At 50.0% G+C, this 16,993-nt stretch overlaps 1 long non-coding RNA gene across 2 annotated transcripts; it reads right to left on the reverse strand.

Annotated features, from left to right (window-relative positions):
• Positions 1-2,961: 2,961 nt before the first annotated feature.
• Positions 2,962-16,894, reverse strand: LOC106112827 (uncharacterized). Of its 2 annotated transcripts, none has more exons than XR_003556859.2 (6): positions 15,594-16,894; positions 14,947-15,124; positions 11,343-11,597; positions 10,881-10,950; positions 9,903-10,370; positions 2,962-6,535 (listed from the first exon to the last, which is right to left on the reverse strand). It is a non-coding gene; the product is annotated as an uncharacterized LOC106112827 (long non-coding RNA). The 2 variants fall into 2 exon arrangements; XR_008744914.1 differs by having other exon boundaries at positions 11,343-11,534; positions 14,716-15,124.
• Between the last annotated feature and the right edge of the window lie 99 nt (positions 16,895-16,993).

Raw genomic sequence — 16,993 nt, forward strand, 5'->3', positions numbered from 1 at the left:
TGCAGAAATGAAGAGAATTTTCCATTGCTCTTTCCCAAAGGCAGCGCTGGGGTTATACATGTCTGATGGCTCTTAGTCACAACCTCTGGTAACCACCGCGAAGCAGCCGTCACCCCACACATGTTGCAAAACAGCCAGAGCCACCCATTGAGATGTTTTGGGGAGGCTGGGTAGTTTCACTGTGAGCAAAAATTAATGAGTCCTCTTAAGAGAAAACATACTGACATCAACTAAACAGGTCACTGCTATACTAGAAGCGATAATACATTTCTTAAGCAGTCCTTTAGATGTTCGATAACGCGTGGACCACCCAAGTTAATTTAATGCAAATGTAATTTAACAGATTCCTTGTGTATGTCTTCGAAATGTCTCCAGCTTCTTACAATGCATCCATCTAAAAAGGAACTGGATTTTAAGCTAGCTCAATACTTTAAAGACAGGGTTGAAACGGATGGTAAAAAATTATTATTTGCCCTCCCCACACAGGCACACACACACTCCCCAGGGATGCAAGGTTGCATCCTCGCAGCCCCCTTCCCACCCTGTGCCCAGGGAAAGCAGCACAGCTCTGGGCTGGAAGCAGCGTCAGGGACCCATGTGGGTCCCCCAACGAGGGGCAGGCATTTGGGGCTGGCAGAAAAGGTGGCGCAGACACCAGCTCCCACCAGCTTTTAGCATCGGATGATAGCTCCAGAAAAAGAAAAGAAACCACTCCTTCCTTCAGACGGTGCAGACAGCACCTTGTGGCATGCGTCTCACAGCCGAGGACATTTTCCAGCAGCATTAAACCTCAGTTCATCTCAGGCAAAGTGAAAGCGCATGGGCAGGATCCCCCCTGCCCAGGCATGCCGCTGCCTGGAGGGGATCCCATCGGATCCAGGGCTGGGCACCCTCTGGATCCAGAAACCACGGCAGCAAGAAGCAGCAGGCAAATGACAGCTACGTTTTTACTTTACACAATGGAAACCAACTTGACTCACCAGACCAAACATTTCAGCTCAAATAATGATTCCCATTAAAGAAATGACAACCCTGCCTTATAATGTGTAGTGCATAAAGGCAGGCATTTATACTATGGAAAACTAATTGGTTTAGGAATCAAATTTGAAAAATGCAACATCTTCATACAGCAGTGGGAGTGCAAACACTCCTATTTTAATGAGCTTCCTCTAAAGGAGGCTAATGTGCAATATTTCTCTGTATGAGTTTGCATTAGAAATCTGCTGAGATGGGAATACTCATTACCTGCTACTATCTGAGCTTTGCACAAAAATATTGGCTTCTCCTGAGTAACCTGACGTGATTATCAATGGCTTGGGGAAGGCATCGTGTGATCGAGGCCCAAAACAACCATCGTGATATGCAGGTGTGTGGAGAAATTCTTGCAAAGATGCAATGACTTCTTAGAAACTATGCACGATGAATAATAAACGAATCTGGGAAACTCTTTAGTCCTGATGTCTCAGATCAGCCCCGTCTTTTCCACTTGCTGTCTAATGAGTCTCATTTATACTGCTGCAAACATATTTTTCTCATTATTTCCCTGTAATTCTGGAGCACGTGCACCAGCTTCAGTCGGGCTGAGGACCTCCCTCCCCCATACACGCTGCGGCTGTGCTGGCCACTGGCTGGGCTTGTGCCACTGACAGGACACCTCAGGCGCAAAGCCGGTGGGAGCAGCCCGGCGTACTGGCAGCCATCTGATTAACCGGGAGCTTCGGCTGTGGGCTGAAGGGTAGCCACACTAGGTCGGGCGCATGCAGGAGGCAGGATGAAACATCAATTTACATGTGAGAATAGATTTCATTAGGGGTCGTGCCTACAGGTTATTTGCTCTTATCTCTCCTTGTACAAAACCCCATGAAGCCAATTTAGGCAGTGCAACGCTGACCTTTGAAAAGCATAACTGTAACATTCAGTAAATTGTATCTTTACAGCTGTATCCCATTGTTGCCAGTCACCTTTCATTCAAAGGCTTTACCGACCCTTGCAGCATCTCCCTCCATGTGGTTCAGTGCCCGTGCATCGCCCTGCGCCGGCGTCTCCTTCATCCCCTGCCAGCTGGGGTCGTCCTGAGGAAGGGGGTCCCCTGCCTGCATGCTTTTCCGTGGGGCTGCTAGGCTGCTGGCTTAGTTCAGCTTGCCTGTGTCAGAGGCCCTGCCGAGAAATGATCAAGCAATTTCTATGCCCAGCAGCTCTTTTCAAGTCAATGACTTTTCAAATTTCATTTCTGAAGGCTAACTTTTCAGCAACAAAATATAGTCACCCAGTGCATGCAAATGAAACAGTTTAAGACTGAGGATATGAGCACAAAAAGTCCTGCTGTAATTGTTACATACACAAAACACTGTAAAAAAGGGACCTTGAGTATTTCTGCTGGCCACTTAAGTGGGAATTTATTGACAAATACTGAAATCATAAACACAAGCTCCTGCTATTTTGCACCCATAGACCCAAACGGTCCAAAATCACCAGAAAGCGAAGGCAACGGAAACCTTGTAGCAGTTGAACTACTTCACGTAGATCATAGATAGAGCAAGAATCAAAAACCACAGGTGTTTTGCTGGTAGGAGAGTGTATGAGGCCTGAAAAAGTTTGTTGTTTCTCGTGGGGTGTTTTTCTTTTATCATTTGGCTTTGTCCAGGATGAACCCTGGTGTGCACCCCAATACCCCACCAGAACAGGAAGGTAGTGAGAATGCAGCGCTCGCTCTGCAGGGCTGCGGCTCGTCCTGCAGCTCCACCTGCATGAGGAGAAGCAGAAAAGGCAATGGGTGTGCTAGCAGGGCTTTATATACATTTCCACTCCTTGCTATTCAAGATTAAAATCCTTTTCATGGTGATCGTATACATTTATTTCCCCAAATAAGATTAAAGAACTCTTTCCTCACCTTATCTTCAAAAGCTGTAGCCAGAACGCTTAATGAATATGCTACTATGCTTATTAGAGTTGTTGTTTGTTTGCATTTAGCTAAAATAAATTTGAAGAAAGGCTTGCCAGATGCTTTAAAAAAAAACAAAAACACTTGAGCATGGATGTTTTGGAAAGAATTTTATTTGCATGCCTTAATTTATTTTTGTTTCCAGCTTGCTTTTACAAATCTTTAAAACTGCAAAGAAATCTGACTTTGCTAGGGCTCCTTCTCCAACAAGCAACACTGTGCTGAGAGGTACATAATACTTCAGCTTTGCATGTCACCATGACAGCTAGTTATAAACCACAATAAAAAGTGCATTTATAAGGAATACTTGAGCTATTCCAAAGCAGACACTGCTCTCTACCTGAACATGGAGTTTGGAAGTGCTCCTTCAGTAATCGTGTAGCAAAACCAGAATAACTGCTTGGAAATAGCAGGTAAGAACCCCTGTGAAATACTTGTGGTCAAGTGGGGTGTGATCTAGCTTGCCTTACCAGTCATCCCACTCGCATGGGCACGGGAAAGTGCAGTCTTGCCACCGTGGCAACAGGACTGGGGTCTGCACTAGCCAAGCCATGCTGGACGGCGGCCTGGCTCCTGCCAGTCATATCTAACAGCTGGGAACTGGGGGCACCTGCCCGCCTGCCCCCAGCATGTCCCCAGCTTCTGCTCCTCAGACCACTGCTGGCCCGTGGACAGCAGGGTGGCAACCTTCCTTGAAAACCTGAACCTCCCAGATTGGACGTGAAGAAGCATTTCTTTAACAAGAGGGTGCTCGAACCCTGGGACAGGCTTCCCGGAGAGGTGGTCCATGCCCCACACCTGTCAGCGTTTAAGAGATATTTGGACAATGCCCTTGACAGAGTGCTTTAACTTTTGGTCAGCCCTGGAGGGGCCAGGCAGTTGGGCTAGACCACCGTTGTGGGTCCCTTCCAGCCGAAAGAGTCTATTTATTCCATTTCATTCCATTCTGTTCCATTCCATTTCATTCCTTTGGACACCTGCCAGATGTTTTGAAGGAGGTGACAGTGGCCATGCTGCCTGCCCTGCTGTGTGTGGCAGAGGCTGCTGCTTCTTCCTTCCCTTCTCTAGTCCAGGAGATGCAGGAGACAAGCAGCAGCAGGGGCTTCATCTCCCAAACAGGGCAAATCGAGGGCACCCATCCCTCCAGGGTGCCCAGGCAGCCTCGCAGATGCAGAGTGATCGGAAAGGTCAGGAGCAAACATTAAACCTGCCTCCTGGCCACCTTGACACGTGCTGGTGGATCCTTTGCGGCTGGGAACCTCAGGCAAAACTGACCTGGCAGCCGGGACCTGCCACGTCCCCTTGACTCACCCCTGACCCACCTGCAGGGTGATACCAAGCGGGAAACTGGAGCATCAGCCTTCCTGGGTGGGGGAAAACCATGCATTTTCCTGAGATGGTGTTAGGAAAAGTGATGGGAAACAACAGCAACAGAGACAGGAGTCGGTCCTGACTGACTGTGATGGTTGATCATTTGCTAGTACCCAGATAGAATGCTGCCTACGAGATTCATCAGACTGCTAGGTCAGCACATAAATATTAAAGAGAAAAGACTAAATTGAGTTACTGTTTGATAGAGAGGATTATTATCAGTGAAGTGCGAGCAGCCCCACGTTGCAGTTCAGCTGTGTGGGGCAGGACCCGCATACATGGGGAGCCGCGCCAGCCCTCCAGCAGCCCCAGGCACAACTGCCCCTGGAAGAAGATGCCAGGAAGCAGGGCTGACCTGCGCTGGGGGGTCCGCAGCAGTTTTAGGATCGACAAATCACCGTACAAGGCTGCGAGGCCACATCAATGCCAGTCAGCGCTGGCTCAGCCATCCTGGAGCAGCTCCCTCACCCAGAGGGGCTGTAGCTTGCAAGCACGGTCCACAGTGGGGAACGAGACCCCTTCAGCCCCGGTGCCAGGAGGGCCAGGCACTGGCATAGGACACTGGAAAGGACACAGGGCAGAGCAAGGCAGAGCATCACAGCACACAGCCATCCCCTCAGTCTCAGGAAGCCCCAGGTCTTGGCTGCTGGATGTGGGCAGCCCTGGGGGGAGCACCGCCGCCTGCTCGCCCACCTCTCACGCTGTAGCAGCGTCAGCCATTGTCAGAGGCAGGTTACTAAACTGAATGCACTGCTGGCCCAGCCCTTTACAGGGTCTCCCCGTGCTCTTGCAAAGAGCAGCAATGCTATGAGCAGCCCCAGCTGCCATCACCAGGGAGCAAGTGGAAGGAGAGGGACCCAGGATGGTGCCCACAGCACCCTCTGGCCAGCACAGCAAACGTGTTTCTTCCTCAGAGATGCACTTAAGCTGCAAAATGTTTTTTTTCTCCAGAAGCCACAAGACTGGCTTAAAACTCCAGAGGCTGCTGAACTGCCCTTTGGAGAGGAGATCTATTTGTAACTGTTCTCCTGCTGTTTGAGCCTCCGTGGCTCAGCCCCTAGAAATGCTGCTGGCCATCCCCACAGTGGAGCAGAGCTCCGAGCAGTCATCTTCCCACACCCGGTGGGCACTGCGCCCTGCCCCTGCTGGGCTCCCCCTGAAAAAGCACCTGCAGCCCGAGGAGAGGGCAGACACCCCTCCTAGGACCCCCCAGTGCTGCCTCATAGCAGAGGTGGTGGTGGCACTGATCGGAGGAGAAAGGCCATTGCAGACAACTGCCAGCACTGTGGAGGGAGAAGCAAAACTGTAACACACAGCAAGAACTGCAGTCAGTGTGTGGGGGGACAGGAAAGCAGCTTTGAAAATGAAAAATTTTCATTTAACAAGAAATAAGAGCTCTAGATCCTGCTGCTAGCTATCACTGTGCAGCCTCGCTGAATTCACCGAGGGTGCAAGGGTTAAGAGAGAGCAGAATTTGGCCAGTGGCTGAAATAGATAAGCCATATGTCTGCACACTCCTGAATGCGGAACAGAAATAATGATGTGATATTCCCACTGATAGTAAACTACTGTATTATCACCAGAAATTACAGTTTTTCACAGTATTTATGTTTTCAATAAAACACATTGCAAGAAAATGGATATTACATTTAAGTTTTTGTTTCATAAAGAAAATGCAAATAAATTGCCACTGCAATGTTCATCGGCTCTAAAGACAGTTGAACTGGATGGCACGGTGGGCACTCTGCCGATGTCTCGGCATCGAGTTGGAGCCAGACAGCAAGAGAGGGGCTCCGGGGGAGGGGGGCTGTGCTCTGAGATGTGGTCACAGCCATGGCCAGCCCTGCCTGATCCCCAGGGCCTGGCGCCCAACCAGGGCGAGGGCTGGGCATGCAGGTGCATGGTTTGCTGCAGGGGTGCCTGGCTGGACTGCGGTGGACTGCTTGCACACAACGGCGAGAGCATCCTCAGACCGACACTGCAGAGGCTCTTTGTGCGCGGCGAGCCACGCACCAGCCATCACCAGCTATACGTGTTTACATTCCTTCTGCTTAATATTTCTGTAATCTTCTCTGGCATCATACACTCGTAATTTTTCTCCTCCTACTTCACACTTTTGATAAGCCTTCTGGTCCCGCAGCAGATGCATTGTGAATCTTCTCCTTCTAAGTATCTTGCATATGTTTCATTAAAAGTGTTTGTTTCTTTGATCAGCTTGAAGTTCTGATGTGAAAAAAGAAAAAAAAAGAAGAATAAAAACCCCACCAAACTTTTTGGACTTTGCTTGGCAGCACCCGGCCCTGAGATGAATAGCAGCGTCTCGGTACTAATGTCACTCGGTCCTAATGTCAGTCATTTGCTCTTTGCCAATTGGTTTGCCTGTCCTCCCGACGATGGCTACATTGTGCACTGGCACCCAAAGATAGAAAATGGGCTTTTTATTTGCCACACTGTGCAACTGCACATGAAAGAACATGGTGGGAGGTGCCAAATGGGAGCAGCAGAAATCGGGATATATTTCACCCACTGTTGCTTAGTGATGGGAAGCACAGGCAGGCTGGCATCTCCCACAGAGGGGGCACCAGCCCCTGTGCTCCCACCCGGGGTGGGCCAGTCCCAGGCATGGGGGAAAGGATGCCTAGAGGGGAGGGCAGGCGCAGGGTGCCCCGGACCCCAGCAAGCGCCCACGGGGAGGGCTGCACAGCAAACTGAGGCACTGCCTGTGCTGGGGACCACCCTGCCCGTGCGCGGGTGAAAGTGCTGGCAATGCATGGCATGTGTGCTGTCACCCTGCACAAGGGGGGCACACGCGTCCCCCTGCTCCTCACGGGTGCCTGGTGCCCTCAGGGCTGCAAGGAGCTGCGGGACAAGTCTCAAGGACTGGGATAGTCAAGGTGCATCCAGCGTGGGGAAGAGACAGGAGAGCAGCTCTGCAGCATGCACCCCGTCGTGCTCAGGAGAGCAGCAGCTTACAGAGGGCAGCCCAGACCCCACATCACCACCGCCACCACCAATGCCACCGCCAATGCCACTGCCACCACTGCTACCACCAACAGCACTGCCAATGCCACTGCCACTGCCTCCCTGCAGAGCGCAAAGAAACTGCCCAGATGAGGGGGTCTCACCCAGCCCACTCACGCTGTTTCTGAGTGCCAGTGTAGCATGTGGTCAGACCCCAGAAGTCGGCCCATCTCCCTGCTGGGCTTTGGGCTGCACTGGCAGCTGCCCTCCCTGCAGCGTTTGATCTGATCCCCGTGCAGGTACGATACCCAAGCCTTCACAGCCTGCCCTGCAGCCAGCTCAGCAGCTGGTGCCAGCTCCCTTGAGCTGCACCGTGCCTCAGCACAGAGCCTGCAGAGCACACTGCCAGACCGAAGGCCAGCCTGCAACAGGTGCAGGACTTGCAAAGACCCTCTCATGCTGCAGGTCTGGGGGCTTGTGAGGATGCAGCCCCATGCCAAGGAGGACGGGAGCTCGCTGTCCCTGCTGCACATTGCAGTGGGGCATTGCTGCCAGTCCTCCAGGAGCAGCCATGGCTGAGTGACATTGTCAAGGCAGCACCTTTCCCGCCGCCAGCATCGCCCTGCCAGGTGGGCAGCGCAGCTGTGCTTGCGTTGTGGGTGCTCACCTCGGCACCACCAGCCCCGTGGGGGAAGTGCTGCCGGCACAGCATGATGCTGGGGGACAGGGCAGCACTGCCCCATGGGGCTAGGGGCACAGCTGGGGCACCCACAGACCCTCTCCCCATCCCCTCCTGCAGCTTTCAGGGCACCTCGTGGAGGTCCTGCCCCATCCCAGGCTGTGCCAGCAGCCTGGCTGGGCTGTCGGGCAGGGCCCTGGGGACGGGGTCTGCAGGGTGGGGGACCACCCTCTGCCTGCCACACAGAGGCACAGAAACTCACCCCCCACAGGTTTCCAACCGCACCATGAAGCTGTCACCTGGGGCTTCACGCCTTTGCTCCCCAGCAGGAAACGGGAGTAATAATTACAATAATAACAGCCACAACAACAATAATAATATTTTCCTTTATGCCTGTACCACTCTAGACTAACGAGTGTGGCGCATGCAGGTGCAACAGCCACACTGCTATTAGCCTTAATACGACTGCCTGCTACTTGCCCCACGTGATTTATTTATTGCCATTGCTATTACCATCCCTTTCACGTGGTGCAGACATAAGTTATTTCCAAGACAAACTAACTGTAATTCTTCCAATTACTGCTAAAAAAGGCACAATTTAAAGATGGAAAAGGGTGAGCATCTTTTTTCTGACTCACTGGCAGAGACCAATGTCTCCCCATACCTTCAACTAGGAAGAGTCAAAACACTTTCGCAAACCTCCCCTCAGCAGTGGGAGACCAGATGGTCCCACGGGTTTCTGCAAGGATGCGGTCCAGCTAATGCACTGTGAAAACAGCCCCCTTAAATATTCCCGGCATGTCAGGAAAGCCCGGCCGAGCTCCGGCTCGTTCCGAAGGCCAGTGAGACACAGGCTCGTGCAGCGTGAGTGCTGAGGGCTTCAGCTCCACTCCAGACACCCTGCACAGCGCCAGCAAAATTCCTGCCTGGATTAATAGCACCATGCACACATTTTTATTGAATCACTCTTGACACAGCTGCCATTCATAAAATACCTAAGCCTGTACTTTTATTCCTGTTAGAAAACATATTTAGTTACAATTCCTACAAACGTGTGGATGTTAAAAATAATATAGTATCCTGCAAGCCCTAACACATACGGTATTTTAACTTCCACTAAACCACGTAAGACTACCCTAGATTATCTAATTCTGCATCCCTTTATAAAAGCAGTACTGCACATAATTTTGGGATGCCCAAGGTGAGGAGCGTGGGGCTCAGCCGCAGAGCTCAGGGCTGGCAATGCCCCAAGCCCTGCAGCAGCCTCCTCTCCTGCCCCATGTCCCTGCAGAGAGTTGCTGCATGGGGGAGTTGTTCATGGTTTCTCACTGCTCTGATTAACTTTGCACGGCCTTGTGTAGCACTACAGAGCAGTATGGAAAAGGAAGCGCAGAGCACCTCACACAATCTCCCCTCTGTTTTTAAGCCCTCCAGTGCCCTGTGGCTGGCCAGCAGAGGATGCCTGCCTTCCACAAGACTGGCAGCATGGGTGTAAGGCAGGAACGCTCCTGTGGCAGATGACCCTACACCCACAGCAAGGTAGTGCAGACCCAGAGCAGCCAGGCATGCAGGCAAAACCCTGCCTGGCACAGGCAGCCAGGGCCAGGAGAGGAGCTCGCTGCCTCCCACTCCTCTGCTCAGCCCTCTACGGGGCAGGGGGCTTCCCTCTGAGGAGCAAGGGCCTTAGTCCTCTGTTTGCCACGGGAGAGGACATGTACTTGCATTTTTCCCACTTGAATCCAGAACCGCACCTGGCAAAACCCTGCCCTTCACCCAGTCCCTACCAAACCAGTTGAGAGACCCCACCAGTTTTGGCGGGCGTTGCACCAAGCCGTGACTCCCAGCAGCTCTCTTTGGGGCGAAGCAGAGCCTGCAAACCACCGCCCCGCTCCCGTCCCCAGGCAGGCAGCCCCGCCAGCGTGGCCATTTTTTACATCAACTCAATCTCACCTTGGCTTCCAGACAGCAAGAAGTTAGGAGGGAGCTCCATTCTTGGCAGTCCATCATCGTGGCTCTGGCAGGGAGGAACAGATGCTACTTGCTGCTCATGCTGTCCTGGAGGTTGCTGAACAATTTGGGCATGATGGATGTGGCACTTGGAGCTGATTTCCAGCCGTGCCGTGGGCAGCTCCAGGAAAGGGCTCTGTACCTGCTGGGCCACTGCCTGCTGCAGGCTCCCCCAGCATTTCCAGCCAAAGGCCCCTGGACACCGCTCCAGAGTGGACCCAGTGGTGGTCCTCACTCGGTCCCAGCAGCAGATCTAGAGTCTACGGCTGCTCCTTGGTGCAAAGACCACAGTCTCCTTTGAGCTGTCTGTCCCTGTTGAGGCTGTCCAGCAGCAGCTCCAGTGAGGGCTGCCCCATCCCCTTCCCAGCTCCACTGCCCACTGGAAATGACTGCTTTCGGATAAGGCTGGCTCTGTATTTAAAAACCAACCAAACAAAAAAAAATCAAAACCAAAACCCAGATATACTTACCTCACAATATTTAAGACCCAATACAATACTCAAGCTTAAAATTAACTGCAATTATTTGCACAGAAGTCAACTTCTCTATTCCCATCCCTAAACATGTGAGAAAATCCTTTTTAGAAGCAAGGCCTTCATTTGTGCAGCACTTTTTGCCTGTCTCTGGTTTTCAGCTGCCCATTTTTAACATGTGCCTGGTACAGCTACAGGTGGTTTATGCCGTGAAATGTCTCCTGCCTGTAGCTATCCCATTTACACCCCGGACTGGGTGTTAACGAAATGCTGTGCCCGTGACTCAAAGCCCAAATGGCCAAGGAAAAGGCAGGATAGAGCAGTTTGACACTTGCCAACTGCTCAGATAGAGCCCTCCTTGTCACTGAAAGTCATCATGCCCCCAACTGTTCAGAAGTTTCACATTTACTTTTTCTGATGCCTTTCATGAAAAATGATATTTCCTTACCCATCACAGAAGATATTTTCCCCGGCAGGTATGCTGTCAAGCATGTTGTATTCACAACATGACACAAAGTCTAAAAATCACAGAGAGACTAATTACTGGAGGAAAATTACACCAAAAGACCAATTTCCTGGTGATGGAGATGACAGCCTGGCGCCTGGCCCCCTGGCCAGTTTGGGCAGCTTGCCCACGAGATGCTGTCACACCCTGATGCCCTTGCACTGCTGTGGAGCAGGGCCCAGCACCTGAGAGCACCCCGCAAGCCCCCGCAGCCGCACTGCACCCATCGCTGCTCCCCAATGCCTTTGAAGCAGGAGGTCACGCTGGGATGGCTCCTGCTCCACCAAGCACCTCAGAAACTGGATTTTCCTAGTACCTGCACCCAAGGGCACTGCCGCGGCTGTGCTCCCCCCGCCCCCCTCACACAAAGAGTTTTCAATTTCCTTGTGTTTTCCCACCTTTTACCTCTTGAATTCCAGTGATGGAAAATGAGCGGTGACCTCAAGTGAGCACCAGTCCCCACGTAGCTCTTCCAGCGCCATGGCCTCGTTGGCAGTCCTGCCCCAGGCTCAGCGTTCCCCACAGATCCGTGAACTGGGAATCCCTGGGAAACCCAGTGGCACCAGCATGACCAGCGGGTTGAATACATCGGGGTCTCTGTGGCAGAGGAAAGCACAAGGATTCAGGCTCCCCAGAGGGAGACCGCAGCTCCGCCACCACCTGCAACATCCAGTCACCCAAAATAAATCTAAAAATAGTCAGAATTAAAACCTGCCATACCTCCTTTCTCTCTGCTTTCCATACTTCTTATCATAATTTTAAATCTTATGTAGAAGTGCAATTAAATTAATGCTGCAATAGTTACAAATATAGTCAAATAACCCTTCAACTGTAAGACTTTTATAGGAAAGCAAAAATGCCACAAAGATAATTTATATGAAAGCTGAGGTATGGCTGATGAATTAGTTCATATTTACCTAGATTATGTATAATAAATGTAATGTATATCATTTATATCTATATAGTTCTAATTTAGTTGGAATAAGAAAATAATGCAACAGGAATTCATATGAAAACCAATTTTGTACAGGAAAATTAAAATGGTAGAGCATATTGTTTTATATGAAATATTGAGCTGTGCAATCATATTTGTTATATGCTTTAAGCAGACTTCAGTAGGAAAAACATATTTGTTCCCTTTGGAGCTTCTTTATAAGTGTATAAAAGCTTTAATTTCATATGGTCATAAACGGGTGGAATTTCACAAAAATGCCATCAACTTTTTTCTCCCTTTCTCCATCAACATTAAAATGTGATAAACAGATATTCAGAAATCCACACCACCCTGAACGTTGTTTCTTTGGCATGAAGTTATTCAGAGAGCTATTCTCACTTGCTAATAAACAGTAATTATTAAAAACTACTGACAATGCCTAACAATCACTTTCATAAAAAATCCCAAACCCATGCATTTTGCATGCTCTGCCATTGCACCTGAGGTTTAGAACCCACATCCATGCACTTCGGCATGCCTTTGGCCACGAAGAAGCGAGGAGCAGGTTGCACCCACCACCGCTGCAGGGCTGCAGCCCTCAGGACACGGTGAGGCTCCGCGCCCCCGCAGCCCTGTGCCCCCTGCCCCTGGCTGCATTGCTGTCTCGTGCTGCCACACGGCCAGGAGACCCACGGCTTGGGAAAGGGGGGGCCCAACAGAGATGGGCACCTTTTGAACTGGATTACACGGCTAGTTCTCAGGGGGTTCTGCTAGCTCCATTAAAGCAAACGCATCCTTCTGCCCTGTACACGTGCACTGCATCATTCCAATGCTCCACTCCATGAGATGCCTGTGGCCGTGAAGCTGCTGCAGAGCACGCTGTGCCCCTCGCAAGCCTCGTCAGATGCTCCTCAGGGCAACCCCCTCCCTGGCTGCATGAACAAGCAAGAAGCTGCTGGTCACCATCGGCCACCTCGCAGAGCTACCACCAGAGATCAGAAAGAGCCCACAGAGCCTGGAAAAATTTTGGAAGTTGAACCTGGGGTTTTTAAAATTTGATAGGGAAACTATGGCAATATTGCTGGTTTCTGGTCTGCTTGCAGTTGAACAGAAAATAACTGGAACCACCTGAGCTCCACACGCCCACCAGTGCTTTGGGCAGACAGAGCCCACCTGGCCACGTTCAGGCTGGCCATGGACATAGGGAATAGCTGTGCTATGGACCAGCCTGTGCTGGGGACACCACGGTACTGAGGCACCGGGGGATTTGAGGGCAAGGGGAGCTTCTGCTGGGGCTGCAACTGATACCAGGGCTGGCATGAGCACTTCTAATCCAACCCAACCTCCACACAGTGCTGGGTCTGGCTGCACAAACCCAACAGAACAGCCCACGTAAGCAGTCCCTGCAGGACTTAGCTTTGAGACTAACACTATTTAAAGAAATACTCGGATCACCTAGCTGTTCACCCTGCAGTCACGGCACCTGGGACAGCTTGCACGTGTGGGCAGTTCCCAGGACATCACCAGACCCTGATAACCAAACCCAGCCCCTGCAAAGAGACAAAGCAAAAGCCACCCCTGTGAAGGACACCAGCTATGGAAATCCAACAACTAACAAAACTGCCAAGGTACAGCCAGAGCCTTCACTACTGCAGATCGGTGGGACAAAGCCAGTGAAAGAAACTGCCAGGAGAAGGATTTTCCCCATAAACTCCATTTTGAGACCTCACCTTTTCCCCTATTGCCCTCAGGGAATATTGCAAGTATTTTAGAAACAAGGTACTCGGATGTTGGTGAGATAAGGGGTGGCTTCCAGTATTATGTGGTATAAAAAAAATACTAGAAAGAGCGAGCTAAATCAAACTGCAGGCCAAAATAACACACGAAAGTCCCTAATAGGACCCAGCGATTTGACTTGTTGGTCCCATGCACACCCTGTCAGGCAGCCTTTGGTTGTCTCTGGCCAAGGCACATTTCTCAAGCGTTGGAGGTAAATGCACCTCTCTGCTCCCTACAGGGGACAGGGGCAGCCCAGGGCACCAGACACCCAGGACAATGTTGTTCCTCTCCCCGGGGTGCAACATCTCACCCTAGCCGGCCAGCAGCCCCCCGCACACGGGGCAGCAGGTGTGAGGCGTACCCAGGGGAAACGCTGACTTCTAGTAGATTTTCATGAATTCTTGGTAACATAGTATTTAAACACAGGGGGAAAGGGAGCTGGTGTCATTGTTACAGCGCGGTGTGCCAAGTTGCCAGGATGCTGCCAAAGATAACGGAGTCTTTAAGATATCTTGAAAAACTCATGGTATTACGAGGTGCAGAACTAGCCCTGTGCAGAGGTAGAAAGTAATTATGCAATTCTTCTGTAAAATATGCCAGCTTATTTTCCAGGAATGATGCATAGCCTTAAGATGACATCTTGATTTCTTCCCATTCTAGAGTGCACCGGAGATGTCTCACTCTTCCAGCTCTCCAGGGCTAGAGTTGGCTTTTTCCACCACTGAAAACCAGAGCCAGGAGGACTTGTCAGAGGGAAAAAAAAAGTAACTCTTAAACCTGCATATCTGTGTGCAGTGCGTACAGCCGATCAAAAACGTGTGTGTGTACACATAACACATAAGATGAACTTGAAAAAGAATAGTTCCATATTAAAAAAAAAAAAAAAAGGATTAACACAGATGAAGTGTTAAGACACTGAAAGAGCACTGAGTTCAGAAGTGCCACGACCAAGGGCCCAGGCTGCTGAAGCACAGGCACTGTAGCTGCTGTGGGAAGCAGCACAACACCTGTTCCGCATGAAATGGCCGGTGCCCCCGTTGGCGGAGGGAACTGTACACCCTTTACCTTTGCTGGTGCCACAGCGATATGCTTGACTCCTCACATCCAGGCTGTGATGGGTTCCCAGCCACCAGATCGAACTCCCATGCTCACAGCCTGGCGTTGTTCTGTTGAGCCCACACACCTCATCCTTCTGCTGGGGTTGTGGTCTCTGCCTGGACAAACACTGTCCCATGCGCATCCACACACATCCTCCATCCCTTCAGAGCCCTCCCTGGCCCTGACACAGGCTGTAACCTCTCAACACAATCCAGTGTTCCACTCCTCCTCTCTGTCCGTCCTTTGGGCTGTTGCTGTGGACATGGGGTAGCGGCTGTCCCAAGGTAGGGTCGGGTGGACACAGGGCATCGCCGCATTCACGTTTTCAAGCCCTTCAGGAGCAGCATCAGACAGGTCAATAGCTCCTTAATGCTGTCTGGCAAGAAATGGGGAAAAGAAGTGATGTAAGGTACAACTCACCATGGAAATACGTGCTGAACCTGCCCTGGGATCTTTCACAGAAAGTGTATTCCCAAGCTATCACTTGGTATTTTAGACCATAAATAACATATGACCTGATTGTGAAGAACACAGTTTAGCACAAGGCACTAACCAGAGTCACACGGTAAACTAAAACAATGTATGAAACCTGTTTCAGTGGGAGTTGCAATAAAGATTACTTACAGTTGCAACCTCTTCAGAAAAATGGACTAATAAAATACATATTTTAGATTTCCAAACAGATCTTGCCAGCTCTCAAAATAGTCCACAAATTAATCCCACAATTATGAATCCCCTCTTTTCTTTGATTTAGCACCATCCCCTTCAGGAAAAATATTCCCCAGGTTAAAACATTTCAGAAAATACTCCACATACATGCTCACACAATTATTTTTTGCTCTCACCAGTGCCTCCTTCATCCAATCAGTTCTCCTCACTTCTCCAGGTTAGGTACTTTCCTCTGTCAAATATCCCTTTGAAATCCATTTCATCTGAAACACCAACACTTTTTAATGGAGTAACAAGGGAAGGATTGGAGCAGGGAGACGGGTGCAGCAAGGGCAAGGCACAGCAGGTTAAGGTGCTGTGAGAGGACCTGACCATATGCAGGGTCCTCCGCCCAAGTCACAAAGGTCTGCAGAGAGATCTCACAGCCGTGCAGAGCAAACCCCACTGCAAGTGGGCACAGGAGTGGGGGCTTTGAGTCCCACGTTGGGACATCAGTGGCCATGCTCTCCTCACCCCCTTCAGGAGCCTGTCGCATCAGCACATCTTGGCAGGCTGCAGTGTAGCCAAGGGGTACTCAGCAACTACAACAGATGGTTGAGAAAGGGCAAACACAGCAAAACCTCTATTAAGAAAATTAATAAAATTAACAAACATTTGTTTTAAAAAGTTACTTGCGGCTTTCACATTTAAAGTTAGCTACTCAAATAAAAATCCTGAATTGTTCTGCTACACCATCTCCTCCTCTTGCTAACTGCCATTTGTAAGAAGTTTCTTCTTGTTCCTTCTCCACTTGCCACTACTCACAGTTTTGCAAGGAGAGAACACAACCTGTATTGTTTCTTGCTGGTGTAAACACTGAATATAAGCAAAAATTATTTCCACATGCCTCCTAAGTGAAGCAATACAATAATAGTCATAACTGTAATATGCTCCACGGAACAGTATTTCCATTCTGAATGGAGCAGAATGAAAACTAACATTTTCTTTTTTTCAGTTGTAAACCATCCTCTTCCAAACTCATTGTTTTTGTTTTGTCTCATAGATAACTTTTTAGCTGCCAGGTTTCTGTATCATTAAAGTCATATGCCCTGTCCCAGCCCTAGGACGAAGATTCTTTGCCCATCAGTGGGATGCTGACACTTCTGTTTATTGACCTTTTCTGGCTCAAGAAGCAGCCCCCAGACATTAGACTTTCGTAATAATCAATTTTGCAACCAAGTGCAAACTGCCTTTAAGTAAGAGCCCAGTGGCAAGGTGGGCCATGGAAGGAAGCCAGGTGGGACAGGCAGTCACACAGTTGGGGTCGTTGTGCTTGCGTTCAGCTAGTTAAACTTCACTTTTTGCAGGATACAAAGCATGTCTGCACTTTGGTGATCTGATCAATGATCAGCTGCTCATCCCATGGCCACACTTGCCTTGACACCTACATCCCCACGCAGGGCTTCAGACTTAGGAAGATATTAATGATGAGAAATGAAAGACCAAAAGATTAAAAATGTGAGAAAGAAAAAAATCAATATTTCCTGAAAGTTTACTTGAGGAAAGGAAAAAAAAAAAAAAAAAAGAAAAGGCATTT

Source organism: Falco peregrinus, chromosome Z (genome assembly GCF_023634155.1).
Source record: "Falco peregrinus isolate bFalPer1 chromosome Z, bFalPer1.pri, whole genome shotgun sequence".
Taxonomy (NCBI): Eukaryota; Metazoa; Chordata; class Aves; order Falconiformes; family Falconidae; genus Falco; species Falco peregrinus.